Consider the following 20,467-nt stretch of genomic DNA (forward strand, 5'->3'; position numbering starts at 1 on the left):
AGGCTGGTTTTGAACTCCTGACCTTGTGAACCACCCGCCTTGGCCTCCCAAAGTGCTGGGATTACAGGCATGAGCCACAGTGGCTGGCCAACTTTGTTGTTTTCAGTGATCCTCAGATATCTTCCATTGCAGAAAATTGTATTTTATTAGTTATTATTGTGTTTTTTGGACTCATCTACATGGGATGGGTCCTAAGAGATTCAGTTTTAAAAAGTTTATTTGGTACATTAAGGACATTATTTATCTTTTGTAACCTGTTCATGTCTATGTCTGTTACTTGCATCAGGCAATGACTCAAACAATTCTCAAAAAATGGAAAGTATATTTCTCTTAAAGTTGGCTTATTAAGGGACTATGAAGTGATCCAATTCAATAAGAACCGAACTAGACCTACTAAGATCAGTCAGGACTATCAGAGAATTTTTAAAATACATTCACCATTAACCCCGAGATAATTGTGAATCCCAAGTTTTACCCTAAGAAAAATTATTGCAATGCAGTAAAGTTGACTTTGTCTTTAAAAAGAAAGAGGAGCACAATGAGATTTCCTGTGACCAGTTGAAGTTCATAAAGTTTGTCAAAGAACTTCACATACATAGTAAATCTTCTGATAGCATTTAGTTGCAATCACAAAAATTATACTTGTCTCTGACTTTTATAATTAATCTCTTCTCTCTTTAAAAAACTGTATTTTCTTTATAAAAATAGTGATTATTGGCTGGGCGCGGTGGCTCATATCCGTAATCCCAGCACTTTGGGAGGCCAAGGTGGGCGGATCACGAGGTCAGGAGCTTGAGACCAGCCTGACCAACTTGGTGAAACCCCATCTCTACTAAAGATACAAAAATTAGCCAGGCCTGGTGGCACGCAACTGTAATTCCAGCTACTCAGGAAGCTGAGGCAGGGGAATTGCTTAAACCCAGGAGGTGGAGGTTGCAGTGAGCGGAGATCATGCCACTGCACTCCAGCCTGGTGACACAGCAACACTCTGTCTCAATATAATTATATAATTATAACATCCTAAGTATGTATTTGTTGGGTACACTGTCATATTTTTATGTTTATGCTGTAAAATGTTTAAATCAAGCTAAGTAACAAATTCATTACCTCACATACTTATTATACTTTTGTGACAAAAACATTTAAAATCTTTTTATACCAATTTTGAAATATACACTGCATTATTATTTATTATAGTCAACATTCTGTGCAATTAATCACTGAATCTTATTTCTCCTAAGTGAAACTTGGTCCACGTCCATCAACATTTTTTCTTTCTTCAACCACTTCCTCCCCAGCCTCTGTCACATTTTTACTTATACTAAGTTACATTAAAGCCATTAATGTAATTAAAGAAATTAAATCTTTTGCTATGCAATAATGGTATGAACATAAATAATGTTAAATAACTTTATTAGAAAGTTTGACTAATTAGGCATATAAATAAATGGGCAGCAATTTTGGCCAGTAAATAAAAATACCCATTATTTTCAAACACCAGACAATTATTTTAAATGGAAAGGTTTCAGGCCTAATATATGTCGTTGAATTTATGAAAGCAGAAACCCAGGAGGTAGTATTTTCTGAGCATTGTAAATAACAATGAAAATTATTGACTAAAATGAATTCAAGTAATATGTAGCCAAATAGAAATCTCATTAAAAAATTTAAAAGTACTGGATGCACCAGCTCATGCCTGTAATTCCTGCACTGTGGGAGGCCAGTGCAGAAGAATTACTTGAACCCAGAAGTTTAAGGCCAGCCTGAGCAATATAGTGAGACCTCATCTCTACTAAAAAAAATTAATTAATTAATTATGACATTTAAGGATCACTTGAGCCTAGGATGCTGAGGCTGCAATGAGCTGTGATCCTGACACTGAACTTACCTGGGTGACAAAGCAAGATGGTGCCTCAAAAAATAAAATTTTTAAATTAAGTTCTTAATCAAATGGAAGATTTAAACTGAGATCATTTTTATTGATTCAGAACAGTGCTGGCCGGGCGCAGTGGGTCACAAATGTAATCCCAGCACTTTGGGAGACCAAGGTGGCTGGATAACCTGAGGTCAGGAGTTTGAGATCAGCCTGACCAACATGGAGAAATCCTGTGTCTACTAAAAATACAAAATTAGCAGGGCATGGTGGCGCATGCCTGTAATCTCAGCTACTGGGGAGGCTGAGGCAGGAGAATCACTTGAACTTGGGAGGTGAAGGTTGTGGTGAGCCAAGATCGCACCATTGCACTCCAGCCTGGGCAACAAGAGTGAAACTGTGTCTCAAATAAATAAATAAATAAATAGGAAGAAGAAGAAACAAAAGAAACGTGCTAATGAAGAAGCATGGTGATCAAAGCCAAAAACTTGAATTTAGGTCAGTAATTTTGCCAGCATTGTCTTTCTGATACAGGAAAACAGTATTCTGGCCATATGTAGGTATTATTCTCTACAGTTAAGTACGTTTACTTCAGATATTTGTAAAAATATAAAATCAATTTTTTAGTATTAAAAATTATGGTATATTGAGGAATGAATATGTTCTAACTGATGCAACTTGAGATTTCTCATGAGATGCTATTGTCTGCCACACAAGAAAATTGTAAAATAATTTCCTCAGGTATATGCTGTTGATATTTGTGCATTTTGGAAAGATATTATGTATCCTGAAATCTTTAAATATAAAAATATTTTACATGCTAAAATTCTGAGAAAGTTACAAGAACTTTAAAAATCCTTAGTAGAATATAAAGAAACATAAGAGAATGTTCCAGGTGCAAAAGAAAACCAAAGGAAGAATCCAGAAAGTAATTAAACTAAGAAGCTAGTGCTCTTCTTAGATACGGGTGAACACACAAATAACAAATTTCTGTGGGTTGTCCAACTTGCCATAAGGCAAATGAAAAAATAACAACATAGGGAGGGAGGGATAACATTAGGAGAAATACCTAATGTAAATGACGAGTTAATGGGTGCAGCACACCAACGTGGCACAGGTATACATATGTAACAAACCTGCACGTAGTGCACATGTACCCTAGAACTTAAAGTATAATTTAAAACAACACCCTAAAAAATAAAATAAAAGTCCTTGTCTACAAAAAAAATAATAATAATAACAACATAAACTAACTGCAGACATTGCAAATGTGATATCTTTCACAAGTGAGAACCAAATTACAACTTATACAGTTACAGGACTTAGGTTTAAAATGTTTAATCCAAGACAATAGAGAAAACAGAAAATATACTAATAATGTGAAAAGTACAAGAAGTTATAAGGGTGACAAGTCACATTTGTTTGTTTTGTGTGGGGGGGGGGGGTTTGTTTTGTTTTGTTTTTTGTTTTGTGAGACAGAGTTTTGCTCTTGTTGCCCAGGCTGGAGTGCAATGGCATGATCTTGGCTCATCACAACCTCTGCCTCCTGGATTCAAGCGATTCTCCTGACTCAGCCTCCCAAGTGGCTGGGATTACAGGCACCCACCACCATGCCCAGCTAATTTTGTATTTTTAGTAGAGATGGGGTTTCTCCATGTTGGTCAGGCTGGTCTCCAACTCCCAACCTCAGGTGATCCACCCGCCTTGGCCTCCCAAAGTGCTGGGATTACAGGCATGAGCCACTGTGCCCAGCAACAAGCCATATTTGAAAAACAGCCAGCCTTTCCTCAGGTGTCCCGCATCCGCCGATTCCTCCTTCCTGGTCACTGCATCCTTGGCTGGCATCAGAAAAATGGCTACAAACTTCCCAGTACATGAGAAGATCTGGTTCGACAAGTTAAAATATGACAATGCAGAAAGGAGATTCTTCGAGCAGATGAACAAGCCTGTGGCTGGTGCCTCCCACCAGGAGAACAACGCCAGCATGATCCTCCATGACACTGCAAGAGCCAGAGAGAATTTCCAGAAATCCCTGGCCAGAAGCTCAGGCCCCAAGCTCATGTCTTGGGGCCTCCAGTGGACCCAGCGGAGACAACAATGAGCTCGTCTTCTGGATCCCCAGTCTGGAAGTGGAGAACCAGAGCTGGCCAGGTTGGTGCAGGAGCTGCAGCAGGCCATTTCCAAGCTGGAGGCCCAGGTGAACGTGCTGGAGAAGAGCTTGCCTGGGCACCACAGCCCCGCAGACCCAGAATGTGTCTCTCATGAGCCAAGTAGAGCCGCTGACCAAGAAGCCAGCCAAACCAGCAGAGGATGATGAGGACGATGACATTGACTTCCTGGGGATAGGCCCCCAAATCTGGCCATAAATTGGCCCCCAAACTGGCCGTAAACAAGATCTCTGCAGCACTGTGACACGTTAGTGATGGCCATGGTAAACCCTGAAGGTTGTGTGTTTACCGGAATGAGAGCAAGAAACACCTGGCCCACCCAAGGTGGGAAATCTGCTAAAAGGTGTTCCTGAACCACAAATAATAGCATGAGCAATCTGTGCCTTAAGGACATGTTCCTGCAGCAGATAACTAGCCAGAGCCTAACCCTTTGTTTCAGCCCATCCCTTTGTTTCTTGTTTTAGTTAATCTACGATCTGTAGAAACAATGCTTATCACTGGCTTGCTGTTAGTAAATATGTGGGTAAAACTCTGTTCAAGGCTCTCAGCTCTGAAGGCTGTGAGTCCCCTGATTTCCCACTCCACAGGCTATATTTCTATATGTGTGTCTTTAATTCCCCCAGCACCACTGGGTTAGGGTCTCCCCGACTGTGCTGGTCTTGGCATTGACCTGTTTGCCAGTGACAATGAGGAGGAGGACAAGGAGGCAGTACTGCTGCGGGAGGAGCGACTGTGGCAGTACACAGAGAAAAACGCCAAGACACCCGCACTGGTGGCAAGCCCTCCATCCTGCTGGATGTCAAGCCTTGGGATGCTGAGACTAACATGGCCCAGCCGGAAGCTTGTGTGTGCTCCACCCAGCTGGACCGGCTGCTCTAGGGGGACTCTAAGCTGGTGTCCATGGGCTATGGTATCCAGAAGCTGCAGGTTCAGTGTGTGGTGGAGGATGACAAGGTGGGGACAGACTTGCTGGGGGAGGAGATCACCAAGTTTGAAGAGCACATGCAGAGTGTTGACATTGCAGCTTTCAACAAGATTTGAAGCCTTAGTGTGTGTGTGTATGTGCACGTGAGCATGTGCTTGAGGCCCTGCCACGTTTAAAAACTGAGACCAGCAAAAAAAAAAAAAAAAAAAGAAAGAAAGAAAGAAAGAAAAAAAGAGAAAAAAACAGCCAAATGTGATGGAAACAATTGAAAATATAATCAGTCTACTTAATATACAACATATGTGTGAAACATTAAATTAGTCTGAGCTGATGAGAAGATTAGTGAACTAGAACACGAAGCAGTAATTACTGTAAAGACAAATAAAAGGAGAAAAATTATATTAATAAAATCTAACATATACATGTATGACAGGGAGAATGAGATGGAGTAAACAAGGAGTAAACAACTCCGATTATTTTTATGGAATATATTTTCAAAATCAAAGTCAATATTCGGAGTTGGTGACTCGTAAGTTTCTAAAATTGAAAAGCAGACATAATTGCTTCCAGCCTTTTGGCTAAAATCAAGTGAAAACCAGATATAAGTGCTTGAATTCAAACATGCAGTGTGCCAAAAAGAGAAAAATAACAAAATTAATTCTTTAAAAAAATAAATTACTTAAAACAGGCTGCATAACACCAAGGAGAAGAAAAACACCACAAATCTGTGAGAGGAATAAAGATAATTTACAAAAATGAAAGTAAAGTTTTCAAACCTTGTGTAGAGCCAAAAATCAGAGAAATAAATGTTAAAGGAGCTGAGAGAAATCATCATTAAAGTTAGAAATGCCTGCTTACATTGCAATATTTTTAACACAAATGGGTAAATTAAAATATTTTCAAAAAAACCCCACTGGTTTGGTTTTCAATAGGATTCTCTTAAAAGCATACCTCATAAATTTTTTTATTATTATTATACTTTAAGTTCTAGGGTACATGTGCACAATGTGCAGGTTTGTTGCATATGCATACATGTGTCATGTTGGTGTGCTGCACCCATTAACTCATTATTTACATTAGGTATATCTCCTAATGCTATCCCTCCCCCCTCCCGCCTCCCCCCACCCCAAAAATATTTTTTGTATCTAAAGTTAAAGAGAAAATGAAAAAGTACAAAAATTGATTTGGGGAGGCTGAGGCAGGAGAATGGCGTAAACCCGGGAGGCGGAGCTTGCAGTGAGCTGAGATCCGGCCACTGCACTCCAGCCTGGGCGACAGAGCGAGACTCCGTCTCAAAAAAAAAAAAAAAAAAAAAAAAATTGATTTGGAAACTAGCATGTTCTTTCCTCAGGATTTTAGGTAACCAGCAGTCTTTCGCTCTCATACAACACTCTAGAGCTTAAAAACTATTTTTCTACCTATCTTTTCTCTGATCTTAATATCCCATGAGGCTCTGCAAAATAGGGGCTTGTGTCCCATTTTGCAATTTAAAAAGCTGAGGCTCAGAAAAATGTCACACAGAAAGTTTGGGACAGAACTGGGACTAGAAACCAGGACTTGAAAAGTAGTGCTCTTCTCATCACTAAAGCAGTCATAGGGCTGGGAATACATTAAGACAACAAAAGATAGAGCACTGCTTAATACATTCAACCAAGGTGAGACCAGACCCACCCCAAAATGCTAAGCAACTCCAGGGCCCTGTGGTAGAGAATTCAAAGTGGAGGGTGATGCTTACATCTGCATATCTGAGCTCCAATACAAACGCTGCCACTCAGCTATAGAACCACACTTTCTGAGCCTCAGCCTTCTCTGCTATAAAATGGCACTACAATAACAATATTAACCTTAAATGTTAATGGACTAAATGCTCCAATTAAAAGACACAGACTGGCAAACTGGATAAAGAGTCAAGACCCATCAGTCTGCTGTATTCAGGAGACCCATCTCACATGCAGAGACATACATAGGCTCAAAATAAAGGGATGGAGGAAGATCTACCAAGCAAATGGAGAACAAAAAAAAGCAGGGGTTGCAATCCTAGTCTCTGATAAAACAGACGTTAAACCATCAAAGATCAAAAGAGACAAAGAAGGCCATTACATAATGGTAAAGGGATCAATTCAACAGGAAGAGCTAACTATCCTAAATATATGTGCACCCAATACAGGATCACCCAGATTCATAAAGCAAGTCCTTAGAGACTTACAAAGAGACTTAGACTCCCATACAATAATCATGGGAGACTTCAACACTCCACTGTCAACATTAGACAGATCAACGAGACAGAAAGTTAACAAGGATATCCAGGAATTGAACTCATCTCTGCACCAAGCAGACCTAATAGACATCTATAGAACTCTCCACCCCAAATCAACAGAATATACATTCTTCTCAGCACCACATCGCACTTATTCCAAAATTGACCACATAATTGGAAGTAAAGCACTCCTCAGCAAATGTAAAAGAACAGAAATTATAACAAACTGTCTCTCAGACCACAGTGCAATCAAACTAGAACTCAGGACTAAGAAACTCACTCAAAACCGCTCAACTACATGGAAACTGAACAACCTGCTCCTGAATGACTACTGGGTACATAACGAAATGAAAGCAGAAATAAAGATGTTCTTTGAAACCAATGGGAACAAAGATACAACATACCAGAATCTCTGGGACACATTTAAAGCAGTGTGTAGAGGGAAATTTATAGCACTAAATGCCCACAACAGCAAGCAGGAAAGATCTAAAATTGACATTCTAATATCACAATTAAAAGAACTAGAGAGGCAAGAGCAAACACATTCAAAAGCTAGCAGAAGGCAAGAAATAACTAAGATCAGAGCAGAACTGAAGGAGATAGAGACACAAAAAACCCTCCAAAAAATCAATGAATCCAGGAGTTGGTTTTTTGTAAAGATCAACAAAATTGACAGACTGCTAGCAAGACTAATAAAGAAGAAAAGAGAGAGGAATCAAATAGACACAATAAAAAATGATAAAGGGGATATCACCACCGACCCCACAGAAATACAAACTACCATCAGAGAATACTATAAACACCTCTACGCAAATAAACTAGAAAATCTAGAAGAAATGGATAATTTCCTGGACACTTACACTCTTCCAAGACTAAACCAGGAAGAAGTTGAATCCCTGAATAGACCAATAGCAGGCTCTGAAATTGAGGCAACAATCAATAGCCTACCCACCAAAAAAAGTCCAGGACCAGATGGATTCACAGCTGAATTCTACCAGAGGTACAAGGAGGAGCTGGTACCATTCCTTCTGAAACTATTCCAATCAATAGAAAAAGAGGGAATCCTCCCTAACTCATTTTATGAGGCCAACATCATCCTGATACCAAAGCCTAGCAGAGACACAACAAAAAAAGAGAATTTTAGACCAATATCCCTGATGAACATTGATGCTAAAATCCTCAATAAAATACTGGCAAACCGGATTCAGCAGCACATCAAAAAGCTTATCCACCATGATCAAGTGGGCTTCATCCCTGGGATGCAAGGCTGGTTCAACATTCACAAATCAATAAATGTAATCCAGCATATAAACAGAACCAAAGACAAGAACCACATGATTATCTCAATAGATGCAGAAAAGGCTTTTGACAAAATTCAACAGCCCTTCGTGCTAAAAACGCTCAATAAATTCGGTATTGATGGAATGTACCTCAACATAATAAGAGCTATTTATGACAAACCCACAGCTAATATCATACTGAAGGGGCAAAAACTGGAAAAATTCCCTTTGAAAACTGGCACAAGACAGGGAGGCCCTCTCTCACCACTCCTATTCAACATAGTGTTGGAAGTTCTGGCTAGGGCAATCAGGCAAGAGAAAGAAATCAAGGGTATTCAGTTAGGAAAAGAAGAAGTCAAATTGTCCCTGTTTGCAGATGACATGATTGTATATTTAGAAAACCCCATCGTCTCAGCCCAAAATCTCCTTAAGCTGATAAGCAACTTCAGCAAAGTCTCAGGATACAAAATTAATGTGCAAAAATCACAAGCATTCTTATACACCAGTAACAGACAAGCAGAGAGCCAAATCAGGAATGCACTTCCATTCACAATTGCTTCAAAGAGAATAAAATACCTAGGAATCCAACTTACAAGGGATGTAAAGGACCTCTTCAAGGAGAACTACAAACCACTGCTCAGTGAAATCAAAGAGGACACAACCAAATGGAAGAACATACCATGCTCATGGATAGGAAGAATCAATATCGTGAAAATGGCCATACTGCCCAAGGTTATTTATAGATTCAATGCCATCCCCATCAAGCTACCAATGAGTTTCTTCACAGAATTGGAAAAAACGGCTTTAAAGTTCATATGGAACCAAAAAAGAGCCCGCATTGCCAAGACAATCCTAAGTCAAAAGGACAAAGCTGGAGGTGTCATGCTACCTGACTTCAAACTATACTACAAGGCTACAGTAACCAAAACAGCATGGTACTGGTACCAAAACAGAGATATAGACCAATGGAACAGAACAGAGTCCTCAGAAATAATACCACACATCTACAGCCATCTGATCTTTGACAAACCTGAGAGAAACAAGAAATGGGGAAAGGATTCCCTATTTAATAAATGGTGCTGGGAAAATTGGCTAGCCATAAGTAGAAAGCTGAAACTGGATCCTTTCCTTACTCCTTATACGAAGATTAATTCAAGATGGATTAGAGACTTAAATGTTAGACCTAATACCACAAAAACCCTAGAAGAAAATCTAGGTAGTACCATTCAGGACATAGGCATGGGCAAGGACTTCATGTCTAAAACACCAAAAGCAACGGCAGCAAAAGCCAAAATTGACAAATGGGATCTAATTAAACTAAAGAGCTTCTGCACAGCAAAAGAAACTACCATCAGAGTGAACAGGCAACCTACAGAATGGGAGAAAATTTTTGCAATCTACTCATCTGACAAAGGGCTAATATCCAGAATCTACAAAGAACTCAAACAAATATACAAGAAAAAAAACAAACAACCCCATCAAAAAGTGGGCAAAGGATATGAACAGACATTTCTCAAAAGAAGACATTCATACAGCCAACAGACACATGAAAAAATGCTCATCATCACTCGCCATCAGAGAAATGCAAATCAAAACCACAATGAGATACCATCTCACACCAGTTAGAATGGCAATCATTAAAAAATCAGGAAACAACAGGTGCTGGAGAGGATGTGGAGAAATAGGAACACTTTTACACTGTTGGTGGGATTGTAAACTAGTTCAACCATTATGGAAAACAGTATGGCAATTCCTCAAGGATCTAGAACTAGATGTACCATATGACCCAGCCATCCCACTACTGGGTATATACCCAAAGGATTATAAAGTATTCTACTACAAAGACACATGCACACGTATGTTTATTGCGGCACTACTCACAATAGCAAAGACTTGGAATCAACCCAAATGTCCATCTGTGACAGTCTGGATTAAGAAAATTTGGCACATATACACCATGGAATACTATGCAGCCATAAAAAAGGATGAGTTTGCATCCTTTGTAGGGACATGGATGCATCTGGAAACCATCATTCTTAGCAAACTATCACAAGAAGAGAAAACCAAACACCGCATGTTCTCACTCATAGGTGGGAACTGAACAATGAGATCACTTGGACTCGGGAAGGGGAACATCACACACTGGGGCCTATCAGGGGGAGGGGGGAGGGGGGAGGGATTGCATTGGGGAGTTATACATGATATAAATGATGAATTGATGGGTGCTGACGAGTTGATGGGTGCAGCACACCAACATGGCACAAGTATACATATGTAACAAACCTGCACGTTATGCACATGTACCCTAGAACTTAAGTATAATAAAAAAAATAAAAAATAAAAACAAAAACAAAAAAAAATAAAATGGCACTACAAAAGGCACCAAAAAGCTCAGGATGAGGGCCAAACAACATCCTAAAACAGGAGTGCCTGGAGAGAGTAAAGTACTCATTGACTTTTGGTTTAAGTACATGGATAATATGCTGTGTTTCATTGTGTCTTCTCCATGGTGCCTGGTTAATGACTGTAGATTCTGGGGTCCTCTGTTCAATCCTAATGCTATGTGATAGAGGGATGAATAGATATGGATGGGTGGATGGACAGGTGTGTGGATGCATGGACGTGTGCTCAGAAGAGCAGAAAGAAGAAAACAGGGAGTCAAATTAGAATGAAAAGATGATTGAAGGATCAGGATTGATGGAATACAGGCACAGTCTCCAGTCCTCTTGTCCTCACCAAGCCCTACCACCATCTGCCTTGGGTAACAGTGGCACATGCTCTATATGACATCCCTGATCACTATGACACTGCTGCAGAAGGTGCTGTAGATATGAGGCTAATAATGGCTCATTAGGTATGTGCCAAGGGCCAGCAGAAAAATAACCCAACATAGTGAAGCTGATGTGGACGGTCTTCTCATCTGCCATGGCTGCCTGGCCAGGCCTTAGATTATCCACCCCTGGCAGAGGGAATGCATGTCCATCCAGCAGAAATACCCAGACAGGATCACAGGGAAAGATGAAGCTCTAAGATTGCTGCAAATTGAGGCTTAAATGTAAAGGAAGAGCAAGAACACTTTAGTTCTGGACCCAGTCCCTAAGCGCACACGTTCATCATGGTTGGAGGCAGAATGGTTAAGTGAACAAGTGCACCCACCCACCCACCTTCACTCCTCACCCTCTTGTTTTCCCATTGGGTCAAGCAGGACTAGAATGCCTGTATAAATCTGAGTGAGAGAGCATGCAGGGGAAGGAGAAGGGAAGGCTTTGATATCACACTACAGTGAAGCAGAACTAGGTAAATGCACTACCCTGCACCTTCCAACCTGGCAAAGAAGCATACAATTCTGCAGCTGGAAGATGTTAGCACGCTGCTCACAGATTCCAGGATCCCACAGTCTGGCATTTCAAAGTCCAGAATTTTAAACTCTTCAAGGACATATGACCTTCCAGGGTTCAGGCATGATTGATGATACTATTACTATACTAGATGGTGACTATGCACATGGCACTGTTCTTTTTTTTTTTTTTTTTTTCTTGAGATGGAGTTTCACTCTTGTTACCCAAGCTGGAGTGCAATGGTGCGATCTTGGGTCACTGCAACCTCCACCTCCCAGGTTCAAGTGGTTCTCCTGCCTCAGCCTCCTGAGTAGCTGGGATTACAGGTGCATGCCACCACACTCGGCTAATTTTTGTATTTTCAGTAGAGATGGAGTTTCGCCATGTTGGTCAGGATGGTCTCGAAGTCCAGACCTCAGGTGATCCACCCGCCTTGACCTCCCAAAGTGTTGGGATTACAGGCGTGAGCCACAGTGCCCAGCCCATGGCAATGTTCTAAACATGTTGCAGCTATTAACTTATTTAAGATACCCCCCTCAAGGCAGGTGCTACTGTCCTTACAGTATAGAGGAAACTGAGCACACAGAAGTAACTTGCCTACAGTCACAGAAATGGAAATAGCAGAGAAGTTGAGATGTGAACACAGAGTCTGTGTATCTAGCCACAGTGCAAACTTGCTTAACTGCAGCATGAGGTTATGAGTCCAGGCTCTGATGGTGAGGCAGGTTACCTGGGTTTGGATCTTGGCTCATCTACTGTGGGGCAACGTGGTCTTGATCAAGTTCCCTTCCTTTGTTTCAGTTTCCTCCTCCATAAGATGGACTTAATAATAGTATCTCCTAGGACTGGAGCTGTCTTCAGGCTTAGCCTTTCTGGGTTTCTCTGTTTTCTTCACACTCTGTGCACCATCCAGGACTACTTTTATGAGTTTCTACCCATCCCCCACCAAGGGTTTGGTGAACTAATGTTTTCAGGGTATAAATGGCTGATAACAACTTCCTCAGTTTCTATGGGGCCTAATCTAGGACAATGCCATAATAAGATGGCGCCTGAGCCTGCCTCGCGAATGTGCATGCACCAGTCTCAGGGCACCAGGAGAGAGCAGTGAGCCGCGGCTCACATCACAGTGAACACCACCTTTGCCTGGTGACTAGTCCCTGTGGTTTGGCAGAAAAGGAGTCTTCTGTGGAGGTATGTCGGAGATGGACTCTAGTCTCTCTTCTCTGGGGGATCCACAGGATAGTCCCATGATCCTAGTAGAGTGCAGTGGTGAGTCAGCCTGAAGAAACCTCAAGCAGAGGCCCAGGGATATACCACAAAATCCATAAGGAAGGGGTCTCACACCTTCACCTGCAAAAAAGGTGCAGACTGATGACACAGAAGGTGCTTCCAACTTCATTCTCACATTTGCTTCATTACACAATCTGTCCACACCATGGCCTGGTGCCTAGGTGGGAGGATGCCAACATGTGGGGAACGGTTGGAAACAGAGTGCAAACTGCAGCCTTTCTGGCCAGCTCCCGATTTGGGGTTTCATTCCCAGAGCCCCTTGAATCCACCTCGAATTTGGTTCCCAGCCAAGTAGGTGCTTCAGGTCGTAAGGCAGGCACTCTTCCATCTTCTGGGGATTTCATTCCGGGATGGAGAGTGTGAGCAGCAATAAGGTCAGATAGGGGTGAGGATACAGTCTGGTGAAATGTGGATTGGGTCCCGCATCTTCACCTGCAACAATGATGCAGACAGATAACACAAGAGGTACTTCCAACTCCGCTCCCACATTCCCTTCATTGCACAAGCTGTCCACACCATGACCCGGTGCCCAGGTGGAAGGATTCCAGTGTGCTGGGGAACAGTTAGAGCGCAAACCGGGGCCATTCTGGCCAGCTCATGATTTGGACTTTCATTCCCAGAGCCACATGAAAGTGGGATAGATTGATGCTGGGTGAGATGTGGTCTCCACACTGGCATCCTCTTATCCTGACTTCCATGTTCCTCATGGCCTAGGGTTTCCTGAATCTGGCTCAAAGTCTTCAGCAGTAAATGTTTCCTGGTTCACAGAGGATGACCCTCATGGGGATCCATTGCATGAGTGTTTCCTTCTAAACACTGTCATGTTTTAATGACTGGGCAGCTGTGATACTTTTGGAGGTGTAAATTCCTGTTATATCTACCAAGAAGGAAACTTGTTCTCCTGCTTCTCTCAGAGGGCTGCATGATTCCTGTAGGATGAGAAGCAGGCAGCTGCGTCTGGCTTTTGACTGGTAATCTAGGCCCTGTTTCATTTCATCTGCAGGTCCTTTCTAACTGTGGAGAAGGTCTTTCATTGGGCTGTTGCTGGGTGAGACAGCCTCCGTATACAGTATTTGGCTGCCAGGTATTTCAGGAAGCAACAGGGACTTGGAGTAGGCTGGCTGCCCTCTAGGTTGTGGATAGTGGTCTCATTGTGGGGGCTGGGGTTGTTTGCACTTTGAGGAGGCTCTCTGGTTTTCTGGCAGGAATCCTTGAACAAGGCTTGGGCTCTAGCACAGTCCCTCTTGTCCTCCCAGGCTAGCCTTGATTTTCCTTAGCTTTCATGGGGGGTCCACAATGCCCCTCAACAGCATTCCTGGACGCCCTTTTCAGGATTGCAGTCACCCCAGATGGCCTCTGAGACACTCTCTCAACATCATCTGCCCCCATGGGATGCCAGTTCCAGGTGTGAGACCTCTGCTCCACTTTGGATTTGCCTTTGTTGTGGTTCCTGCCTTTTCCAGACAGCAGTGCTGAGAAGCAGAAGCCCCTGGGAGACCCAGGATGAAGGAAGGCGGTGAGCTCAAGGGCCTGGCAATGTTCTGCTGACACCCTCCTCTGGGATCTCTGGTATGATTCCATCACCCGGATACCCCTCAACACCTCACCAGACTGTATACCCATCCTTCTGGGACCTTATTCCTCACACAGACTTTTTGGAGAAAGAAGTCAGAAGAGCAGTTTCCAGCGCCCACCTTAGTCTCCAAATGCCTCCTCCAGCGGAATCAACCACGGAGACGCCCCAAAGAGGCCGTAGGGTCAAGACTTTTAGGGTCCCACAGTGGGTTGTCGCAGGCAGCCTTTTTCTTGAGATCAGACTGGCTATGCCTGTACTATTTTCCCCTGCTTAGGCAGGCTGAGAGTCCTGACAGCCGCACACCCGAGCCTGCCTAGCGAATGCGCATAGGCCAGTCGCGGGGCACCAGGCGCAAGTGGTGAGCTGCGGCTCTCTTCACAGTGAACGCCATGGTTGCCTGGCCACGGATCCCTGCTGCTTGGCGAACCAGTAGAACTCTGTGGATGTGCGTCGCCATTGGACTCTCACCTGTCTTCTCTGAGGGATCCACGGGATAGTCCCATAATCCCAGAATTGGGCAGGGCTGACCCAGCCTGAAGAAACTTCAAGCGGACTCCCAGGGATGCAGATCAAAATCCCTAAGGATCCCAGGGGACCCGCAGGATGTGTCAGGCATGCCTAGGCGGTGTGTGGGTGAGTCTGTTTGGTAGTTGCCCCTCGGTGATTTATAGGTAAACCCTGCCTGTGTTCCCCAGGGTTGCTCTCTCCCCGGAGCGACTTCCTGGTGGAGTAGAACCGGGTAGCCTCAGAATGTGCTGGGTTGTGTATTTCTGTGGGAGTGTTGCGAGTGTTTGATGTCTGTGTGTGTGTCTGTGTGTGCGTGTTTCTGTGTGTGCCTGGAAGTGGGGTTGGTTAAAGGATGTGACTTACGCACTGGAGCGCTTGTTCTTTTGAGTCGGTCAGTCCTCTTGTGCGCCTCTCTGTGTGCCTCCGCTTTGGCTGTGGGGCTTTGCGTTTCTTCTTTTCCCCCTGGTTCCTGACACCGCGGTGAAGTGGGGAGCTAACTGAGACTCGCAGGAGTACAAATCACTTTTCCCTGCAAAGGAGCCACTCTTCTAGAAATAAGAGAAGCATACTACACCGGAGAAAAGACACCTCCCAGGTACACATTGTCCCGAGGCCAACCCTGGGCCAGACCATAGGAGTCCTGTTTGCAAGGCTCCTTGAATCCAATCGAATTTGGTTTCCAGCAGAGAAAGAGCTTCAGGTCTTAAGACGGACATTCCTCCATCGTCTTGGTATTTCATTTTGGGTGGGAGAGTGTGAGCCTCAATAAGGTCGGATAGGGGTGAGGATATAGTCTGGTGAGATATGGATGGGGTCCTCAACCTTCACCTTCAGAAAAGAAGCAGACAGATGGCATAGAAGCTGTTTCCAACTCCATCTCCACATTCTCTTCATTGCACAACCTATCCACAACATAGCCCAGTTCCAAATAAGGAGGACTCCAAAGTGCAGGAAACCCTTGGAGCCCAAAATGTGGTCTTTCTGACCAGCTCCTCCCTTGGACCTTCGTTCTCAGAGCCACATGGCAGTAGGATGGATGACTGATGCTACCTGGGCTTTCGATTCGACTCTGGCCTTCTCTTTTCCTGACTTCCATGCTCCTCGTGGGCCTACAGTTTCCTGGGTCTGGCTCAAAGTCTTCCACAGTAAACGTTTCCCACTTGACGGAGGATGACTCTTATGGGGATCCATTGCATGAATGTTTCCTTCTAAACACTGTCAGGTTTTAAGGACTGGGCAGCTGTGATCGTTTTGGAACCGTGAATTCCCATTACATCCACCAACAAGGAAACTTCTACTCTCCCTATTCCATCGGAGGGCTGCATGATTCCTATAGGATGAGAAGTAGCCAGCCGTGTCTGGCTTTTACCTGGTAATGGAGGCTCTGTTTTATTTCATCTGCATGTCCTTTTATATTGTGGACAGGATCTTTCATTGGGCAGTTGCTGCGTGGGCCTTCCTCTTCTCAGGGATCTTCTTGGCAGCCATGGTTTTCAGGGATCAAAAGGGCCTGCGGTTTGGCTGGCTGCAGGCCAGGTTGTGGGTAGTGATCTAGTTGTGGGGGCTGGGTTGGTTTGCACTTTGCAGGCGGCTTTCAGTTCCACAGGCAGCAATCCCTCAATGTGAGTTGGACTCCAGCATGGGCCCTCTCGTGCTCCCAGGTGAGCCTTGATTTTCATTTGCTTTCATGGACGTTCCACAGTGCCTCTCATCAGCACTCCTGGATACACTTATCAGACTTGCAATCGCCCCCCCAGACGGCTTCTGAGACACTCTCTTGACCTCATTTGCCCCTGTGGGATGCCAGTTCCTGGCCTGAGGCCTCTGCTCCACCTTGGACTTTCCTTGGACGTGGTACCTGCCCTTCTCAGACAGCCATGCTGAGAAGCAGGGGCTCCTGGGAGGCCCAGGATGAAGGGAGGCAGTGAGCTTAAGGGCCTGCCAATTTTCTGCTGACACCCTCCTCTGGCATTTTAGCTAAAATTTCATCTCTCAGAGACCTCTCAACCACTCACCAGACTGTATCCCCAGCCCCATGGGACCCAATTCCAGCACACAGCCTCTTTCGGGAATTCAATCAGAAGAGTAGTTTCCAGCGCCCATCTTACAGTCTCAAAGTGCCTCCTCCTCCAGCGAGATTGACCACGGTGACACCCCAAAGAGACTGTATGGTCTAGATTTTTAGGGTCCCTCAGTGTTTGTTGCAGGCAGCCTTTTCCCCGAGACCAGGCTGGTTCTGCTTGTACCATTTTCCTCTGCTTAGGCAGGCTGACAGCCCTGACAGCCTGGCGACGGAGCCTGCCTCACGAAAGCGCATGCACCAGACGCGGGGCACCTGGCAGGAGCGGTGAGCCCTGGCTCGCATCACAGTGAACGCCACCGTTGCCTGGCGACGAGTCCCTGCGGCTTGGCGGAGCAGGAGACCTCTGTGAACATGCCTTGGTATTGGACTCAAGCCTGTCTTCATTGGGGAATCTACAGGATAGTTCCACGTTCCCCAAAGTGGTCAGGGCCAACCCTGGCCGAAGAAATGTCAAGTGGAGCCGGGGGATGCAGCGCGAAATGCGAAATCACTATGGATTTCAAAGGATTCGCAGATTGCCACAGGCCTACCTAGACGGCGTGAGGGTGAGTCTCTTCCAAAGTTTCCCTTCCGTCATTTCTAGGTACAGCCTGCCTGTGTTTCCCGGGGCTGCTTCTCTCCCGGGAGGGTCTTGGTGGAACAGAACCGCGCAGCCTCAGCGGTTGCTGGACTGTGTGTTTCTGTGGGACTGTTGCGAGTGTTGAATGTCTGCGTGTGAGTGTGTCTGTGTGTGTGTGTTTCTGAGTGTGCGTGTAAGTGGGGTCTGGTGAAAGGATGGGTCTCACCCACTGGAGCGCTTGCGGATACAATCTAGTGTATCCGACTGGATGAGATCCTGAACTTTCGCCTTCAGGAGACGTGCAGACAGATGTTATGGAAGGTGCTTCTAACTCCATCCCCCCATTCCCTTCCTTGCAGAAGCTGTCCACACCATCTCTAGCTTCAGAGGAAGGAGGACTCCAATGTGCCGTGAACTGTTGGAGCACAAACTGTGGCCTTTCTGGTTGGGTCCACCCTTGGACTTTCATTCCTGGAGCCACATGGCAGTAGGATAGATGACTGACGCTGCCTGGGCATTGGCTTCCACTCTGGCCTTGTCTTTTCCTGACTTCCATGCTCCTTGTGGATCTGGGGTTTCCTGGGTCTTGCTCAAGGTCTTCCACAGAAAATGTTTCCCAGTTCATGGAGGACAACCCTCATGGGAGTCCATTGCATGAGTGTTTTCTTCTAAATGCTGTCACATTTTAAAGACTGGGCAGCTGTGATAGTGCTGGAACTGTGGATTTCTCTTATTTCCGCCAACAAGAAAACTTGTTCTCTCTATTCCAGCAGAGTGCTGCATGATTCCTATAGGATGAGAAGCAGCCAGTCATTTCTGGATTTTGCCTGGTAATCTAGGCTGTGTTTCATTTCACCTGCATGTCCTTTTCATTGAGAAAAGGGTCTTTCATTGGGCCATTGCTGGGTGGGACTTCCTGTCCCCCCAGATCTTCTTGGCTGCCAGGATTTCAGGGATCAAAAGAGACTGCCTTTCAGCTGGCTGCAGGCCAGGTTGTGGGTAGTGATTTCGTTGTGGGGACTGGGGTGGTTTGCACTTGGCAGGAGGCTCCTCAGTCCACTGGCAGCAATCCTTCAACGTGGCTTGGACTCCAGCATGGGATGATTGTGCTCCCAGGTGAGACTTAATTTTTCTTTGCTTTCATGGGGGATCCACAGTGCCCCTCAACAGCACTCCCAGACACCATTTTCAGGCTTGCAATCATCCCCAGATGGCCTCTAAACCTCATCTGCCCCCATGGTTTTCCAGTTTCAGGTGTGAGACCTGTGCTCCACCTCGGACTTGCTTTTGACGTGGTTCCTGCCTTTCTCAGAGAGCTGTGCTGAAAAGCAGGAGCCACTGAGAGGCCCAGAGTGTAGGCAGACAGTGACCTCAAGGGTCTGGCAGTTTCCCACTGACACTTCCCTCAGGACTACATCACTCAGAGACCCTTCAATAACTAACCAGACTGTATTCCTGGCCCCGCGGGACTCGAATCCAGCACAATGCCTCTTTCAGGAATGGAATCAGAAGAGCAGTTTCCAGTGCCCACCTCACAGTCTGGATGTACTTCTTCCTCCAGTGGGACCGACCATGGAGATGGCCCGAGGAGGCCCTATGGCAGAGACTTTTAGTGTCCTGCAGTGGTTGTCACAGGCAGCCTTTTTCCCGAGACCAGGCTGGCTCTGCCTGTACTATTTTCCTCTGCTTAGGCAGGCTGACAGCCCTGACACTCAGGTGCCCCAGCCTGCCTCGCAAATGCTCACGAGCCAGTCGCGGGGCACCAGGCGCAAGAGATGAGCTGTCTCTTGCATCACAGTGAAGGCCACGGTTCCCTGGTGATGGGTCTCTGCGGCTTGGCAGAACAGGAAACCTCTGTGGAGGTGAGTTGGCGTTGGACTCTCACCTGTCTTCTCTGAGGGATCCATGGGATAGTCCTGTGATTCTAGATGTTGGCATGGCCTATCCAGCCTGAAGAAATGTCAAGCAGAGCCCCAGGTATACAGCCCGAAATTCCTAAGGATCCCAAAGGATCCGCAGGATGCTTCAGGCCTGCCTAAACGGTGCAGTGGTGAGTCTCCTTGAAAGCTGCCCCGCTGTGATTGCTAGGTACAGCCTGCCTGTAGCAACCCCCCAGGGCTGCTCTCTCTCTGGAGGGGCTTTCTGGCAGAGCAGAACCGTGCAGCCTCAGAAGTTGCTGAACTGTGTGTTTCCGTGGGAGTGCTGCGAGTGTTAGATGTCTGCATGTGTGTGTCTCTGTGTGTGTGTTTCTGTGTGTGTTAGTGTCACCTGCTGAAAGGATGTGGCTCACACACTGGGACGCTTGTTCTTTTGAGTTGGTCGACCTTTTGTGGCCTCTGTGTTGCGCCGCTTGGGCTGCAAGGCTGCCTGTCTTTTGTTGTCTCCGCAGTTCCTGAAACCACGGTGAAGAGGGGGCTGGGTGAGACACACAGGAATCCAAATCACCTTTCCCTGCAATGGAGCCACTCTTCTAGAAATAAGAGAAGCACACCACACCCAAGAACAGACAAGTCCTAGGGCCTCATTTACCTGAGGCCAAGCCTGGGCCAAAGCACAGGAGTCCTGTCTGCAGGGCCCCTTGAGTCCAATTCGAATTCGATTCCCAAAAGAG

The 20,467-nt window shown here is 45.2% G+C and overlaps 1 pseudogene; it reads left to right on the plus strand.

Moving 5' to 3' along the window:
• The first annotated feature begins 3,725 nt into the window (after window positions 1-3,725).
• Window positions 3,726-5,082, plus strand: LOC104679378 (annotated as a pseudogene).
• The last annotated feature ends 15,385 nt before the right edge of the window (window positions 5,083-20,467 follow it).

The sequence above is a fragment of the Rhinopithecus roxellana genome, chromosome 6, assembly GCF_007565055.1.
Source record: "Rhinopithecus roxellana isolate Shanxi Qingling chromosome 6, ASM756505v1, whole genome shotgun sequence".
Taxonomy (NCBI): Eukaryota; Metazoa; Chordata; class Mammalia; order Primates; family Cercopithecidae; genus Rhinopithecus; species Rhinopithecus roxellana.